The sequence below is a fragment of the Triturus cristatus genome, chromosome 8, assembly GCF_964204655.1.
Source record: "Triturus cristatus chromosome 8, aTriCri1.1, whole genome shotgun sequence".
Lineage (NCBI taxonomy): Eukaryota > Metazoa > Chordata > Amphibia > Caudata > Salamandridae > Triturus > Triturus cristatus.
Window position 1 is genome coordinate 1,693,535,612 of NC_140591.1, and position 19,239 is coordinate 1,693,554,850.

Genomic DNA, 19,239 nt, shown 5'->3' on the forward strand with positions numbered 1-19,239 from the left:
ACGCTGTTCACAACATAGCAGGTGAAGAAGGCAGGCTCGTGACACAAAGCGCGGTAATGGAATCCGCCTGCAATCCTTCTTGTAGCCTCAAACGCTGTTGAAAACACAGCAGGTGAAGAAGGCAGGCTCATAACACAAAGCGCGGTAATGGAATCCGCCTGCAATCCTTCTTGTAGCCTCACACGCTGTTCACAACACAGCAGGTGAAGAAGGCAGGCTCGTGACACAAAGCGCGGTAATGGAATCCGCCTGCAATCCTTCTTGTAGCCTCACACGCTGTTCACAACACAGCAGGTGAAGAAGGCAGGCTCATGACACAAAGCGCGGTAATGGAATCCGCCTGCAATCCTTCTTGTAGCCTCACACGCTGTTCACAACACAGCAGGTGAAGAAGGCAGGCTCATGACACAAAGCGCGGTAATGGAATCCACCTGCAATCCTTCTTGTAGCCTCACACGCTGTTCACAACATAGCAGGTGAAGAAGGCAGGCTCGTGACACAAAGCGCGGTAATGGAATCCGCCTGCAATCCTTCTTGTAGCCTCAAACGCTGTTGAAAACACAGCAGGTGAAGAAGGCAGGCTCATGACACAAAGCGCGGTAATTGAATCCGCCTGCAATCCTTCTTGTAGCCTCACACGCTGTTCACAACACAGCAGGTGAAGAAGGCAGGCTCATAACACAAAGCGCGGTAATGGAATCCGCCTGCAATCCTTCTTGTAGCCTCACACGCTGTTCACAACACAGCAGGTGAAGAAGGCAGGCTCATGACACAAAGCGCGGTAATGGAATCCGCCTGCAATCCTTCTTGTAGCCTCACACGCTGTTCACAACACAGCAGGTGAAGAAGGCAGGCTCATAACACAAAGCGCGGTAATGGAATCCGCCTGCAATCCTTCTTGTAGCCTCACACGCTGTTCACAACACAGCAGGTGAAGAAGGCAGGCTCATGACACAAAGCGCGGTAATGGAATCCGCCTGCAATCCTTCTTGTAGCCTCAAACGCTGTTCACAACACAGCAGGTGAAGAAGGCAGGCTCATAGCACAAAGCGCGGTAATGGAATCCGCCTGCAATCCTTCTTGTAGCCTCAAACGCTGTTCACAACACAGCAGGTGAAGAAGGCAGGCTCGTGACACAAAGCGCGGTAATGGAATCCGCCTGCAATCCTTCTTGTAGCCTCACACGCTGTTCACAACACAGCAGGTGAAGAAGGCAGGCTCATGACACAAAGCGCGGTAATGGAATCCGCCTGCAATCCTTCTTGTAGCCTCACACGCTGTTCACAACACAGCAGGTGAAGAAGGCAGGCTCATGACACAAAGCGCGGTAATGGAATCCGCCTGCAATCCTTCTTGTAGCCTCACACGCTGTTCACAACACAGCAGGTGAAGAAGGCAGGCTCATGACACAAAGCGCGGTAATGGAATCCGTCTGCAATCCTTCTTGTAGCCTCACACGCTGTTCACAACACAGCAGGTGAAGAAGGCAGGCTCGTGACACAAAGCGCGGTAATGGAATCCGCCTGCAATCCTTCTTGTAGCCTCACACGCTGTTCACAACACAGCAGGTGAAGAAGGCAGGCTCGTGACACAAAGCGCGGTAATGGAATCCGCCTGCAATCCTTCTTGTAGCCTCACACGCTGTTCACAACACAGCAGGTGAAGAAGGCAGGCTCATGACACAAAGCGCGGTAATGGAATCCGCCTGCAATCCTTCTTGTAGCCTCACACGCTGCTCACAACACAGCAGGTGAAGAAGGCAGGCTCGTGACACAAAGCGCGGTAATGGAATCCGCCTGCAATCCTTCTTGTAGCCTCACATGCTGTTCACAACACAGCAGGTGAAGAAGGCAGGCTCATGACACAAAGTGCGGTAATGGAATCCGCCTGCAATCCTTCTTGTAGCCTCACACGCTGTTCACAACACAGCAGGTGAAGAAGGCAGGCTCGTGACACAAAGCGCGGTAATGGAATCCGCCTGCAATCCTTCTTGTAGCCTCAAACGCTGTTCAAAACACAGCAGGTGAAGAAGGCAGGCTCATAGCACAAAGCGCGGTAATGGAATCCGCCTGCAATCCTTCTTGTAGCCTCACACGCTGTTCACAACACAGCAGGTGAAGAAGGCAGGCTCATAACACAAAGCGCGGTAATGGAATCCGCCTGCAATCCTTCTTGTAGCCTCACACGCTGTTCACAACACAGCAGGTGAAGAAGGCAGGCTCATGACACAAAGCCCGGTAATGGAATCCGCCTGCAATCCTTCTTGTAGCCTCAAACGCTGTTCACAACACAGCAGGTGAAGAAGGCAGGCTCATAACACAAAGCGCGGTAATGGAATCCGCCTGCAATCCTTCTTGTAGCCTCACACGCTGTTCACAACACAGCAGGTGAAGAAGGCAGGCTCATAGCACAAAGCGCGGTAATGGAATCCGCCTGCAATCCTTCTTGTAGCCTCACACGCTGTTCACAACACAGCAGGTGAAGAAGGCAGGCTCATGACACAAAGCGCGGTAATGGAATCCGCCTGCAATCCTTCTTGTAGCCTCACACGCTGTTCACAACACAGCAGGTGAAGAAGGCAGGCTCATGACACAAAGCGCGGTAATGGAATCCGCCTGCAATCCTTCTTGTAGCCTCACACGCTGTTCACTACACAGCAGGTGAAGAAGGCAGGCTCATAGCACTAAGCGCGGTAATGGAATCCGCCTGCAATCCTTCTTGTAGCCTCACACGCTGTTCACAACACAGCAGGTGAAGAAGGCAGGCTCATGACACAAAGCGCGGTAATGGAATCCACCTGCAATCCTTCTTGTAGCCTCACACGCTGTTCACAACACAGCAGGTGAAGAAGGCAGCCTCATAACACAAAGCGCGGTAATGGAATCCGCCTGCAATCTGTTGAAATGATGAAGATGCAAATCCAATACATTGTATGTAGATTTAATTTAAGCAGCACAGCAACCAAAGGTGACTGATCAGCATTTGCCAGCCAGTGTAACTGCCCAGAGCCTCACAGTCCCTTAAGGTTCCATATGGAACAAGAATGTTACAGTGCCATAGCATTACAATATTGAATAGACAAACATTGAAAATGCAAATGAAACACAATCCTTGTTGTAGCCTCACATGCTGTTCAAATTCACAGTGAAGTGTAAAGGAAACTGCTAATGCAAAGCCGCCCCCCCCCAGAGTTCCGGAGACGGTCAATACCAAATGCGCTTTAAAAGTACGGGGATAGCGTAAGACATGCCGGGTCCAGTAAGTAACACCTAAGTACCTGAAAGGGCAGACGCGCCCTGTAGAAATCACGGAAACAATGAAAACCGCGCCAACACTGCAAGGTCTCCGCTTTCTGTCCAGTCTCAGCAAGATCAGGAACAGTAAAAAACGGGCTTGGTCACGTTGGAGGAAACCAGCGCTCGTCCTCCAGCGGGGAATACCTTCCGCTTAGCGCTGTTTCCTAGAAATGAAAAAAGAAGTTTGTCAAGCCCCGAGTACAGGATAGGGAGGGGCTTTATAGGCGGCAAATCAGCTGGCGGCTCCTGCCCTGATGCTCGGATCATCGCCCCTTGGCCTTCTGGGCCTTGTAGTTCTGTCTTCCCGGCATAGTTGGAGGTGGCGCCCTCTTTGCTCTTGGACTCAATATGTGTATCTTACCAAGCCAGGAGGGAGCAGACATTCCATAATCCCCTCTCTGGCTTAGGATCGCGACACTAGGATTTAGTCATACGCCATTACCTGAATAGTGCAGTATGGGACTTCGTCCTGGTCTCGAGCCGGACATCCTGTAAGGGATAGTCAGACCACTGTCAGCTGGAGCATCTGCATGCAGTGACTCTGGTCAATGTGTCAGCCTTGAAGTCTCGGGTCCCTCCTGCTTACTGATAGCAAGAGGTGCTGTATTTATACAGTCTTTGTATGTGGTTATCCATTGTTCAGTATGAGGAATGACGTTGGGGATTAAACCTTGTGCATAGCTGCGAGAGGTGAAGTATACCCCCGGGGTAGTTGTTCTCAAACATTATTCATATGGCTAAGGATGACGTCTTAGCAATATCGATTGCGAAAAACCCACCTTCTGCACGGGACTAGGTGAAAGGTTTAGTCCATAAAAGGCATCTGTCCTTATAAGGTGATATGTCCCTGAAAGGTATGCTGTCCTTATTAGGAGGTATGCCTTTATAAGGCTCGTTCATATGAAATGATGGGAGATGATGCAGGGAAAGTGTACAATGTTCCCTGGACCTAAATGTGAGTACTGATATGAAATATAACCGGAAGTGGTGCTAAGGGTACCCAGATAGCCCAAATCTCAAACCTGGAACTTCGAAACTTTTCTCCAAAAAGTGCCCTGCGAACCAACAGTAAACTGAAACTTACCTGCTTGCTGATTCACCCACGGGGCAACGCAGGTCAGCCTAACTTTGCAGTAGCTCCTGTTATGTCCTTCTCCACAGCAGCAAATCTAGTTCAGTAGCTCCTTTTCAGGAAGGTATCTGGCCTAATGGAGTCCTCATCGGCTACAGCCTGCAGCTTCATCTTGCAAGAGATTTTCAACTTTCATCTCAGAGTCTAAGTACGAATGTAGAAATCTTCGCTGACTTCTTCCAGCGGCCTCCTCCTCAGACACCACCGGCTGTCTTCTCACACTGAAGTTTACCTTTTCAGATACTTTTCTTCAAAACGTCTTCCAAGTCCAAAAGGTAAGCTGAGACCGGGTCCAATCCACTCCTTGTATTCTAACCGCTCTCCATCGCAGTCGGCCCCGGTCTCACGTGACTAGATGCCCACTGTTGCCATTTTGATCTTCTTGATGGTTTTTTTCACTTAAAAATGTCGACATTCATAACTCTGGTTCTACTGATTGGAGGTTTTGTCATTTTGATGTCAAATAATTTATTAAAATGTATTCAATTTTTCTAAATTGAGCGATTTTTGTAGAGTTGTGTTTTCTCTTTATTCCAGTTTAAGTGCTGCATAAATATATAATATTTTTAAAGAGACAAGGGAACCCTATATGTCAGGAGGGACCAAGGGTATGCGATTTATTTTAGGAGGCAAAGGTCCCTCCAAAAAAGATTAAGGACAAAGGTGCACAGAACCACGCTAAGCCCTGTGTCAGTATTCTCCTAATGGAGAGACAATGTATGTATTACACACCAAATCAACAAACACAAAGCAAAAGAATATGTACAAAATCACGTGGGTAAAAAGGTTCGAAGTCAACAGATTTCCGAACCTCAGGCACCAATACATAAAGTGACTTCATCAAAGAATATAAATTCAAAACAGTCACAGTAATACAAACATCTTTTGCTCCACAAAAATTCAAATGATCCCGTTTAGAGTCAAGAAGTACAACTCGTCGACATTTCGATCCCAGCTAAAATAGAGGGACCATCATCAGGACTCACGGTATATTCCTGAGAGGTAGCCTGTCAGTAAACCAGGGGTCATGGCCCTCTGGGGAGGGCGGGAGTACAACGTTCTCGAGAGTTCTGGTCATGGTCGTACAGGCTCAGTGCACCATTGTCCTTAATCTTTTTTGTAGGGACCTTTGTCTCTTATAATGCATAAATATATAAAATACATTGCATCTAAGTTAAGCCTTTCTGCTTTTGTGCCAAGCTACCAGAGGGCTAAGCGCAGGTTCAATGGGGGACTGCTTGTGTTTCACCCTCACAAGAATTGTGGTTGGTGCTTGAGAAGGGTTTTACCCCCTCCCCCAACCAACGACCCAGTTTTCTCCCCAGTAAATATTTGAGATTCATAGAAAATGTGTCTACAGCTATCGAAAATAAACAATTTAAAGTCTGTGAAGCCGCTGTGGGCATAATACAAAACGTGCTAAGATTGCTATTGGTTTATCAAAAAAGTGTGAAAGGTTACCTAAGAGTATTTGACACGAGTCACACAGTATGAAAGAGTACCAAAAAAAACTACATTCCAAGCTCTGAGTTCACGTGACACTCGGATGTTGTATATGGTCTGATAAAGGACAAAAGAAAAATCTTGCTGTGGATGACTAGCGTAAACTTAGAAATTAAAGTTTAAAACATTTTCTTTTGTAAATGACATAGATTAACATATGCTAACAAATGAACTCAGACAACCAAAATAGAAGAATAAAAATAGTTATGGTGCTTGCCAAGTGCTCTAAAGTTGATATGAAAAGATTCAGGGCTGCATAACGATATTTTAATGATACATTTGTAGAAAAAATGTCATTGTTTCATACATTGAGTGTTCAAAAGTTTATCGTTCAGAGAGATCTGCAATCTGATCATTAATTTGTTTTTAAATGTGCATTTAGTTCCTCGTCTGAGTTAATACACCTTGGATGAATTGTATCTAAAGATACAATACAGTCAAATTCTCATTTCCGAAGTTTGAGCGTACTATTTTCTCCGCTGATGTTGCTCTTAACAGTTTCTACACCAAAGTAGCATAACAGGTCTGGTCACAAGTGGTTTCCTGATTATTGTGACGTGCAACTGGGTATGTGACATCCTTGTTGGTAATAGCAGGCTTATGCTGTAAAATACGTTCTTTCACCTGTCCAATCGGGCTGATTGTAAATCTTTCTCACAAGAGCAATCCGTGATATACACAGTAAAACGTTTCTTGCATGTAGTGATAAATTTACAGATCTTGGTTGTTTTTATGGGAAAACATGTAACACTAGTGCATATATTGTTTAATAGAGGGAGAGGTATGAAATGGAGATGTAAGAAATGGTGTTTTGTGTAGGAGAGTAGGATCTGCCTCTTATGTTGTCAGTTAAGTGCCTAGGCGTAGATGATCTGGCAATATCTTGGGAAGTGTTTTGAATTGACAATGGTGTCAGTTAACTTGTCAATCAAAAACTTCAGAGAGCTAACAACTTCCATAAGCATGCTGGTCTGTGCCCTTAGGCCCGCTATCTGATGTGTAAACTGACCCGTGCACAAACACTTACATGGCCCTGGGGAAACTACAGCATGCGTGTCTCTTGCTGTTCCTACGCTGTCTGTTTGCTGTGAAGGCGCAGTATCCTCGACTATGCTCATTAGGGGGCAAATCTATTACTACACTCCATTACACACTCCAAATTGGTTACTTTGTCTAAATTGACACACGAAGATGTGGATGGAATCGGCACGGTAAGTGGTTCGTCCACTGAGGTGGACGGTGGGGGTTCTTTCTGGATTGATCTTTTGAACATATCGGGGATAGATTTGACAACCTGGGGGGACAGAGGATACTTAATGGGGGGTGCATCAGATGTACCGCTATCAGTGGCCACGGGGATTGTTAGAATCTCTTCACAATCGCTAATTAGATTGTCTATGCGTTGGGTGTTTGATCGACCTTTTGGTCTTCATGCCCTTCCCCACTGCGCCTCCTCCTAAGGATTCCACAGCCTTCCTTTTGCCCATACTGAACGATAATAATATTGGCTACACAATGGCCAAGATTAATACAATCAATATGCAGTAGTGCAATTAGTAGACCAACCAAACATAGCCTTCAAAACTAACTGGACACCCAGAGGCCAGAGAGCGCACAAAATATTGCTTAGATTGTTCTGCTTTCAGTCAGTTGAATCCTCTGGGCTGGATGCTGTCACCAGTATGATGGAATTGTCTGCTAAAATGGAGAGCCAAATAACATTAGAAAGGTAACAGTACCTTATAGGTGTCCCAGTCCTGTGGCCATTGTTAGGGGGGGTGGCCTGGCCCTGCCTCTTCCTGGCAATGACAGGCAAGGAGGGGCCCGTCTTGGCCCAGGCTTCGCCCGCACGTGTCATGCGCCACGGGGTGAGAGGCAGCTCTTTAAGCATGATGTCAGCTCTAGCGCCTCCCCTCAATTGTGGCACCTGCAGCGGGAGCGGTGACCCCCTGTGCCCCCACAGCCGGTCGCTCCCACTCCACTGCTCTGCCGCCTACCTGCCTGCCGCTGCCTAGCACCTAGCGCTGCCTACCGCTGCCTAGCGCCTAGCGCTGCCTACCGCTGCCTAGCGCCTAGCGCTCGTTGGAGACCACCACTCACCTCCTCCACGCCGCCGCCTTCAGCCTGCTGCCTGCGACCTCGCAGGTACCGGCTGCCGCTCTCTGCCTGCCGCAGCTTCCCCTTCACGCCCGCTGACCACCGCCGCTGACCAGGTCACGCCCCCTCCGCTTTTCCCGCCGCCGCTGCCCCGGTCTCCTCCTTCCTGCTCCCGCCTGCAGTCCCGCCTCCCCGCCCTGCCCATTGGCCACCCCGCTCCCGCCTCCTGACTTACCCTCCCTCTCGGCTCCTTATTTATGACGCCACCTCAGCGACCGCGCAGCGGACGCGCGCAGCGGGAGCGCCGAAGGTGCGCCAAAGGTAAGCCCGTCTGCGCCCGTCCGCGCCTGACCCGCGCCCAGCGCCAGACCCCCTGGCCCCCGCGCCCGCCGGCCCCCCCGCAGGACCTACAACTTCGCCGCACTCATCGCACTCAAGACCGCCCGAGCCCCCGGATGCTACCGAGCATCCCCGCGCTGCACCCACGGACCCTTCGTCTGCAGATCCTGCAACTTCTCCTGCCTCCGAACATGCACCGCACCCACCAGGACTGGAAGCAACAACCACCTCAAGTGCATCATGCTCAACACCCGCTCCGTCCACTGCCACGCCGTTGAACTCTGGAACCTCCTCGACAACGCATCTCCAGACATCGCCTTCCTCACAGAAACCTGGATGAACGCCTCCTCAGCCCCCGACATCGCCATTGCCATCCCGGACGGCTACAAGATCATCAGGAAGGACCGCATCAACCAGATCGGAGGAGGCATCGCCATCGTACACAAGAGCACCGTTCGCATCTCGACTGACTCCATCGACACATTCAGCGCCGCCGAACACCTCCACTTCCAGATCCACACCGACCCCAAGACGACCCTCCGAGGCACCCTCATCTACAGACCCCCGGGACCGCGCGCACTGTTCTGCGACGACATCACGGACTTCATCAGCCCACACGCCCTCCCCTCCACCGACTACATCTTCCTCGGGGACCTCAACTTCCACCTGGAGAACAACAACGACCGCAACACCACCGCCCTGCTGTACAACCTCGCCAACCTCGGACTCAAGCAGCTGGTCAACACTGCCACCCACTACGCCGGCCACACGCTCGACCCTATCTTCTCCTCCAGCATGCACGTCTCCTTCAGCCACTCCACCGGACTCCACTGGACCGACCACAGCTGCGTCCACTTCAGCTTCGCAAAGAAGACGGTCCACCACCACCCGAAGCAGGTTCCTCACAGGAACTGGAGCAAGATCACCGCCGAACAACTCACCACCTCCCTCAGCCAGAACCCACCCGTCAGGTCAACGGACCCCAACACAGCAGCCCGCAACCTCATGCAGTGGCTGACCACAAGTGCTGACGCCCTCGCCCCACTGAAGCACCCAATCACCAGGCCCAGAAGCAAGAAGGCTCCCTGGTTCACCGACGAACTCAAGGACTCCAAGAAAGCCTGCCGCACCCTCGAGAAGGCCTGGCTCCTCGACAAGACCGCCGACAACATGACCGCCCTCAAACTCGCCACCCGCAGACATCACCAGCTCATCCGCACCACAAAGAAGAAATCTCTGAAGGAACGACTGGACAAGAACGCCCATGACAGCAAGGAGCTCTTCCACATCGTCAAGGAATTCTCCAACCCCAGCACAGGCAACAACGACATCATCCCCTCACAGGACCTCTGCGACTCCCTCGCCTCGCACTTCCACCGCAAGATCGCCGACATCCATAACAGCTTTGGCACTTAACCCAGGCACCCATCGATCAAACCCACGCACCCAGCCGCCACCCTCCAGACATGGACCGAGGTTACCACCGTAGACACAACAAGCACGATGAACACCATCCACTCCGGATGTCCGACCGACCCGTGCCCCCACCACGTCTTCAACAAAGCGGCCCCAACCATCGCACCCCACCTCCGAGACATCATCAACACCTCCTTCAACACAGCCACCTTCCCGGAAAGCTGGAAGCACGCCGAGCTCAGCGCACTACTGAAGAAACCAACAGCGGACCCGGCCGAACTCAAGAATTTCCGCCCCATCTCGCTCCTTCCCTTCCCGGCCAAAGTCATCGAAAAGGTCGTCAACAAGCAACTGGCCGCCTTCCTCGAGACGAACGGTTCCCTCGACCCATCGCAGTCTGGATTCGGAGCCAATCACAGCACCGAAACCGCCCTCATCGCAGCCACTGATGACATCCGAGCCCTGCTCGACAACGGTGAAACAGCGGCACTCATCCTCCTAGACCTCTCCGCTGCATTCGACACTGTATGCCACCGCACCCTAGTCCAACGCCTCAACGACACCGGCATCCAAGGGAAGACCCTGGACTGGATCACTTCATACCTCTCCGGAAGGACACAGAGAGTACGCCTCCCGCCGTTCCGCTCGGAGGCCACCACAGTCATCTGCGGGGTCCCGCAAGGCTCATCGCTCAGCCCCACTCTCTTCAACATCTACATGAAACCCCTCGCTGCCATCGCTCGCAATCACAACCTGAACATCATCTCCTACGCCGATGACACTCAGCTGATCCTCTCCCTCACCAAAGACCCCGACACCGCCAAGGCAAACCTCCACGAAGGGATGAAAGACGTCGCCGATTGGATGAACAACAGCCGCCTTAAGCTGAACACGGACAAGACGGAAGTCCTCATCCTGGGACAATCGCCCGCCGCATGGGACGACTCCTGGTGGCCGCCAGCCCTAGGCACCGCACCCAAGCCAACAGACCACGCACGCAACTTGGGCATCATCCTGGACTCTTCCCTATCAATGACCAGACAAGTCAACGCAGTCTCCTCATCTTGCTTCCACACACTCCGCATGCTCCGCAAGATCTTCCAATGGATTCCGAAAGAGACAAGGAAGACGGTCACCCAGGCCCTCATCACCAGCAGACTGGACTATGTAAACACCCTCTACGCCGGAACCACAGCCAAGCTTCAGAAGAAACTCCAGCGCATCCAGAACGCCTCCGCCCGAATCATCCTGGACATCCCCCGACGCAGCCACATCTCGAGCCACCTGAGAGACCTACACTGGCTCCCTGTCAACAAGAGGATCACGTTCAGACTCCTCACCCACGCACACAAATCCCTCCACGACCAGGGCCCAAGGTACCTCAACGACCGACTGACCTTCTACGCGCCCACCCGCCAGCTACGTTCAGTGAACCTCGCCCTCGCCGTCGTGCCGCGCATTCGGAAAGCCACCGCCGGAGGAAGATCCTTCTCCTACCTTGCGGCCAAGACGTGGAACTTCCTGCCCACCCACCTGCGGCTGACCCAGGACCACCTCGCCTTCAGGAAACAGCTCAAGACCTGGCTGTTCGAGCAGTAGCAGACCCCCTTCCCCAAGCGCCTTGAGACCCTTCTGGGTGAGTAGTGCGCGATACAAATGACTTGATTGATTGATTGATTGCTGGGACTGGTAGTTCCCTGTGGTGGTAATGAGTGCCTGGGAGTGCTGGCGGTGCTGGTGTGGATGGACCCTGGGACTCCTGTCCCACCAGGGCACAGCGAAGTGAAGGCTGTGACCCCAACCAGCAGGAAGGCGACAACAAAGGCTGAGCAAGCTCCCCAGGAACATATTTTCTGGTTTAATAGCGCCCTACCTCACACAAGAGGAAGTGCAAGACTTTGTCCATTAGGAAGACCAGGAGCAACTAGTGGGCAGTCCCGAAAAAGACACTACTAAGCAGACACCTACTTCTGAAGTGGGATAAAAAGCAAAACTCTGGAGACAGGAGATCTCAGTCCTGAGGTAGGTGATAACATTAAGAAACCTGACAGGTATCAGGAAACTGATACATGTTCCTCTTGTTCCTTTCAGGGCTTTAGAAAAGCTCAGAGTGGGAAGGACAGTCAGAACCCAGAGAAGAGCGCACTCAGTCCAGAGACAAGCGGCGCGCTCAAGACTTTACTTCTAAAGAAGAGAAGCAAAAAGCAAAACCTCAATTTAAGAAAAAGAAAGTTGCTGGTCTGAAAATCAGACATGCCCAGAATTCTGAGGACACAACTTTCTGAACGGGGTATGAGCTCTGACGATGCTAGTCAGTGCGGCAGAAGTAACAATAGCTCGCCAGAACCTGAAGGAATTTCTAGTGATAGTGGACATGAATGATTACATCACGGTGGAAACACCAGACACCAGGGTGAGCGTCCCACATAAGTTACATGAACTAACACTCCGGCTGGAGGGGGACAAGCCCAGGAAAGTAAAAGGTCGTTTTTGGAAGAACTTATCTTGTTATGACATCCTATTAGCAGAACAAGATTCTATGTCAGGACCGCAGGCTCCGATTATGCTTCTCATTTTCCTTGCTTTATTACAGCAGCCAATAAAAAACGATCTTTTTTATTCAACATATTATAGTAAACCACAAATCCCATGAGCACCTTGTACTCCATAACCATAGAGACTGAGCCCAAATAATGTCCAACAGAGGCACACACGTCCTCTTTCTTTGCTGCTCTGCAGCCAGTTAAGTGCCTCTCCCTTACTAATTTTGTTTGCTCTAGTGGTGTATGGGTTGGGGGCACCGCGCTGTAGTTGGAGCATTTATGCTTATGTTAGCTGATCTTTGATGGTGTATTACTACCGTTGTCCTGCTGTGTTTTGCGTTTGATGGTGCATGTGGCGCTTGGTATCCTGTCTTAGCGCTCTTGCAGGCTCGCTGCTGACGTGTAGCTGAAGCTTGTGGTACTCGCAGATCCGAGCCCGCTTGTCCCTGCAGTGCCGCCTTCGTCGTGGGCGCGATCAGGAGGGAGCGCGTCAGCCTCCCCAGCCGGGTGCGAGTCGCCCGCGTCTCTGACGAGGTGGAGCGGGAGTTTGGGGGCTCAAGGACCACGCGTTAGGATCGCGCTAGGTCCTATTTCTATTGCTGATGGGCGTCCGACACCGAGCATGCGCGGCGGCCATCTCTGCTTTCAAAATTTCACCGCAATCGTTTCAATACCGATCGGAGAGGGAAACAAGCATTTTTGAATCATAAAACCCGTACATTGGTGCCCCGGTGACGCCCAAAGCTTGTTTGTGCTGCGGGCCGTATAACTCTGCATAGGCACTACCTAGAGAAGTTTTGGTACAGGCAGGCCCTCCTTCCACTCCTGAATTTTGTTTGGCTGTATAGCCTGGCTTGCCTGGGGTTGTGCTTCTCCCCCTTTACTCCTCAGTAATATTTAACGCAGTTACCTGGTATTGTCCACCCTACCATGGTGGACTACTGCTATGAGGATGATTATTACTATGAAGAGCCGTCCGGCACATTAGAACAGGACCTCGTGGAGGGCCTGTATGCTAGTGTGCAGCATTCTGTGAATGATGAGGCCGCGTCTGGGTGCAAAAAGGCTAAAGAGACCAAAGTGGCCAACCCTCACGTGGAGGATTTTGCAAGACTTTCCAAGGCTTTCGCCAATGATCACGCGTATGTCTCAAGAGCCAATCCGACGGAGTCTACACACGGCGATCAAGGTGACACCTCACCCTCCCCCAACACCGATACGGACTCGGGTGAGGAAGTGAGTCCTAAACCGGCGAAGAAGCTCAGGAAGGAGCATCATACTGAACCGTCACAACCCAAGATGTTGACCTTCGAGCCAACGGACATCGTCCATCCCAATTCTACGGCGTGGCTCCCGCCACAGGAGGTGGTGGACTATGTCCAGTCCCATCTCCGCCAACCTTTTGATAAAGACGTCAGGGCCCGGCTGCGGTCGGAGTGTCCCAGACCGGATCTGGCGGCGCGAGTAGCAGAAACACCTGAGGTGGATCCGACGATGCTCACGTACCTTAAAAAATATGCAAAAGATCCTGAAAAAAGGCATAGACCGCGCGTGGCGGCCATGCCAAGATAAGCTACTGGATCTCTCTGGCCCCCTAACAAAAATCCTGGAGATGGGATTCCAGGCTAAGGAATCCGGAACACCGATAAACCCTGATGCCCTTATTGGTTGGGTGCAAAGGGCGGTGTGCCTGTTAGGCAACGCCAATTGCACCATGTCCAGCGAGACGAGGAGGTCTATTCTCTTCAAGCTGGACCCTAAATTGGCTGAACTATCCACATCAGAGGCAGGTCCTATGGCCCAAGGTCTCCTCTTCGGCCAGCCTTTCTTAAAGAAGTTAGCCAAATTTGTGGCCACTTTTAGTGGCTTGGACAAGGCTCAGGAGTCTCTTCGTCGAGCCTTCAAACTGGTTTTCACCAGGGCTGGACGAAGTCGAGGGCCGCCGTTCGGCCGAGGAAACAACCAAGGCGCCACAGGGCCAGCAACACCACCGAGGTGGTTACCAAGACAACTCTGCCAGCAACCCAAACTTCTACCCTTCACGAAGGGCCAGGAATCTGTTCCACAGGGGACGTTTCGGAGGCAACCATGGAAATCACCAGGATACAGGATCTACAAGTGAGAATCATTCCATGTTCAGGAGTGGTATTGGGGGGGTCATGTTCAGTTATTTCAACAACAACGGCGCGCCCTCTTGCAAGATCCTTGGATCTTGGAGACGGTGCAGGGATACAAGCTGGAGATGTGCGAGACACCCTCCCAAACACTCTGCCCCTCTCCCCTAAGTTTTTCCCAACTAGATCAGACTTTTATCTCAGAAGAGACAAATGCCCTCCTGCAGAGAGGAGCGATAACGATGACTCAATGTCACCCTCAGGGTTTCCTCAGCAATGTATTCCTGGTCGAGAAGAAAGGAGCGAACCAGGTTGGTCCTGAATCTCAAGGAGTTCAATGGGTGGATCGTCTACCGCCATTTCAAAATGGAAGGTGTCCACCTGCTACGCGATCTTCTACCAAGAAGGGAACTGGATGGTCCGGTTGGATCTGAAAGACGCGTACTTATCTGTTCCCATATACGCCCCGCATCGGCGTTTCCTCCAGTTTCTCTGGCAATGTGTGTATTACGAATATACGGTCCTTCCCTTCGGACTTTTGTCAGCAACTTGGTGCTTCACGAAACTCCTTCGTCCAGTAGTAGAATCCCTGCGCGCGCGAGGTGTGCGGCTGATCGTCTATCTAGACGACATCATTCTCATGGCGCAGTCCCCTCAGCTGGCGGTTACGCATCTGGAGTGGGCCATTCTTCTTCTTCAGAGCCTGGGATTTGTGGTGAATTCCCAGAAATCAGTCCTGACCCCTACGCAATCCATAGAGTTTCTGGGGTTTCAAGTGGATTCCCGCAGCTGCCAGCTTCTCCTGCCCTCATACAAGATCAGAGCGATCAAGAGAGAATTGAAATAGATTGTGAGCCGGCAGATTGTGTCCTTGAGGTCCATTGCCCGAGTAATGGGGTTACTGGCCTCTTCGATTCAGGCAATCTTTGCATGCCCCCTTCACTACCGCGCGCTCCAACGCTTGAAGATCCAGCATCTCCGCAAAAGCCTCGGTTATGCTGAACAGATTCCTCTTTCAGAGGACGCGAGGTGGGAGATGTTATGGTGGTTAGATCACATGGAGTCGTGGAATGGGAGAGCCATCTTCGGCTCGAAACCCGAGGTGGTGATCGAATCGGACGCCTGGAGTTGCTGGCAGGGTCGTTCGCCATCCGCAGTCATTCCCCACAGAAGACGGACTGTTGCATCCTGTTGCGGATGGACAACGTATCGGCGGTTCGATACGTGAACAAGCTGGGAGGTGAGGAAATTAAGTTTTTCATTTCGCTTGCATTCAGCCGCCATTTTGTGTCCCGTCGCCATTTTGTGTTGCCCTCACTCAGGCAGCGCGGGGAACGTAGTGTTTTTGCCTCTCACACTGCGACGTGTCAAATAACCCCCTGCCTCTGCTTATGAAACTGGTCTCAGGGTCTGGCCGAGTCCACTAATCCTCGTCTGATTTGACTGATCCCTGTTTCGACTATCCGTTGGTTCGCACCATTCTTTCTTGACTTTATCTTATCTTATGTCCTTCGCTATTCTCTGCTTGTATTCTCTCATTTCACAACTGTCCTTCGAGGCATACAAATGTGTCCTGCCACCTGCAAATCAAATTGTAGACACTACCATTGATTAACTTGTGGGGAAGGGTGACAAACAGAGATGAAAGCGGGTTATTTAATGTCTTGTTTTCAAACTCTTCCCATTGGTTAACCATGTATACATTGGGGGTGTTCTTTGAGAATCTGTGTGCGATAAAAGATTGTGCGCCACGGAGTAAAGTGGCAGTCTCCTAAGAACCTACTGAACGTACTTCTGGGACAACTGTGCTTAGCTGCAGCTAATAAACCTGATCTTCTACGCCCAGCGGAGTGTCCCGTGTCTCTGTTCGACGAAGCAGGTGAACTCGAAGATTAAGGCGTGCCCTGCGCCGCCAGGCCCATAAGGCCTAGGTTCTTCAGAGGTACGAGGTCCCATATTCTAGTGGAAATTGCTAAGGATTTTTGGCACTACTGTCTGCAACACAGACTGTCCGTGGTGGCGGAGTATCTCCCGGGGCGCAAGAACGAGGTGTCCAATTGACGCTCCCGTTACCTATGGGATTACAGCGACTGGCGGTTTCCCCCCACGAGTTTTCCGGATGCTGAACCTCCTATGGGGTCCTTGTCATTTGGACCTATTTGTGTCACGTCTGCACAAACAGGTTCCGGAGTTCTACAGCTGGCGCCCAGATCCGGAGGCTCTGGCCTCAGATGCGTTTCTTCAGACATGGCCTCAAGTCCTTTGTTATGCGTTCCCACCTTTTGTCATGATCACCAGGGTCCTGGCCCTAACCAGGCGTCAACGGGCGGAACTGGTGTTAGTAACACCTTTGTGGAGAGCACAAGCATGATTCCCGATGGTGTTTGGGAATGTCTTGTGCTGTACCGGTCCTCCTCCCTCAGCGATGGAATCTGTTGCTGGATCCTCACAAGACCCCTCACCCTCTAATGGATGTGGGTCAACTGCCACTAGTGGCATGGCGAGTTTCCAGGACAGATGGCACGTCACTGGCCTTTCGGCGGACGCTGCTGAATTAATCAAACAAGCATGGTCAACTAATACCCACAAGCGGTATTCATCAGCATGGAACAAATGGTGTAGCTGGTGTGTTCGACGGGATATCGATCCCACTACAGCAGATGTCTCCATGGTCATGAATTTCCTAGCCTCTTTGGCTTCCTCGGGCTCTGCATATAGGACAGTCAATAACTTTCGGTCAGCGATTTTGGCAGGGCATATTCAGCTTGAGGGCAAACCTGTGGGGGAACATCCCTTGGTTTGTAAATTAGGTATTAGGATGGTCAAACCACCATGTCCAAAATATTCATTCCTGTGGGACGTGTCGGTAGTTCTCCGGTTCTTAGAAGCTTGGCCGGCGAACAAGTATATATCGCGTAAGCAGCTTTCAGCCAAGTTGGCTATGCTTCTATGTCAAGTCTCTTGCAAAAGAGTTTCCGACATCAGAGCTTTAGACCTGGCTGGTCGTCGATTCTCCCCGGAAGGGGTCACTTTTAATATTTCTAGACGCACCAAATGTAATCCTACCTCGGTGTCTTACCCAATGTTTCCAGAGAACCCCAAGTTATGTGTGGTGCAATGCCTAAAAGCATACGAGGTAAGTACCTCTGAATTTCGTTCTGACATGCAGGGTTAACTGTTTATTGCATAATCATAATCATAATCCACATTTGTAAAGCGCGAACAATCACCCGTAAGGGTCTCTAGGCGCTGGGGGCCGTCGGGAAGATTAAGCAAGCTATTGCCCAGAGTCACATGGTGCTGGGCTAAACTGCCGCCGGCGCTGGGGATCGAACCGGGATCCCCAGATTCTGGAGTCAGTCACCCTGGCCGCGGCGCCACACCTCTTTCAAAAGCCTTTCAGGCCAGTGTCTCCAACTACCTTAGCAAGATGAGTACGTTGGCTCATGAATGAAGCAGGCATTGACATATCTTAATTTGGTGCCCATTCTGTTCGAGGTGCAATGGCCTCTAAATCCTTTTCATTGGGAGTAAGCCTCTCTGACATCATGAATACGGCCGACTGGTCAACGGAATCTACATTTAAATCTTTCTATAACAAACCGATTGTGGATGTTGCATCAGTGGTGGTGACTCAGCTTTAAACAAGCATAATCGGAGCCTCCGGTCCTGACATAGAATTAAAAATTTGCGAACATTCGCGACAAGAATTTTCAATTCTATTAAGGACAACGGAGGCGAGGATTATCCCACCCGGCAGTAATGGTTTTACTTATGTGATTCATAAATGTGAAAGTACGATTACTGTATGTTTTACGCTCTAATGACATTATGTTGGTTATTTTTTACCCCCCATTGCATGATTTGCTGTTGGCACATAGTTCGGGGCTGACCGTTATTATGGGTTTTTCTTCTTTTTGTTTCAGATTCAAATGGTAAGTGAGGCTCGCTCATGTTGGCGTCGGTCTATCACGGAGAGTGAGCCTCTTCCACGAAGGTGGTGGTTCCTCACCAGAGTTATCGAGCAGAAGCTGGTCCGTCACATCCCAAGTTTCCCTGTTGGTCTTCGGGATCTTTGGTTCTTCTAAAGTTGTTCATCACGGTCTGCATGCAAGAAAGTGCCAAGTTGACAATGTTGGACTTACCTGTTGCAGTTTCGCAAAGAAAGAGGACGTGTGTGCCTCGGTTGGTCATTATATGGGCTCAGTCTCTATGGTTATGGAGTACAAGGTGCTCATGGGATTTGTGGTTTACTTTAATATGTTGAATAAAAAAGATCGTTTTTTATTGGCTGCTGTAATAAAGCAAGGAAAATGAGAAGCATAATACTCGCCTCCGTTGTCCTTAATAGAATTGAAAATTCTTGTCACGAATGTTCGCAAATTTTTAATTGGCTGCCTGCATTCTTTATGGAGTGCCCCAGGGGAGAAAGTACAATTTTTCCTGCATTTTCCGACATAGTTCCAGTTTACCTTAGACATGCATATGCACAGGAGTGGGAAGTAGCCCAAGCTCCAGCACTGTACAAAAATCACGTTGGGTGGGATGAAGATTCAACCTACTACGTGATCCCGTTAAAAGTTTCACCAAATGTTCAGAGGCAATATCCTATAAAGCAAGAAGCTAAAAAACAGGTCAGGGAGATCTGAGATCAACTTGAATACCAGGGGGTCATTGAAAAATGTACCTCTCCAATGAACAATCCTTTGTTTCCCGTCTCTAAACCCGACAACACATATCGTCTAGTTTTAGATTACAGACATTTAAACTCATGCACAAAGACATTTGCTGTCCAAAAT

The 19,239-nt window shown here is 50.6% G+C and overlaps 1 protein-coding gene across 1 annotated transcript in view; it reads left to right on the forward strand.

Annotated features, from left to right (window-relative positions):
* LOC146808624 (NACHT, LRR and PYD domains-containing protein 12-like) overlaps nt 1-18,762 on the forward strand; it is a 730,950-nt gene extending 712,188 nt beyond the window's left edge. The window contains exon 12 of the mRNA XM_085623648.1: nt 18,367-18,762. The gene's annotated coding sequence lies outside the window, so the exon portion shown is untranslated. The remainder of the gene's footprint in view (nt 1-18,366) is intronic.
* The last annotated feature ends 477 nt before the right edge of the window (nt 18,763-19,239 follow it).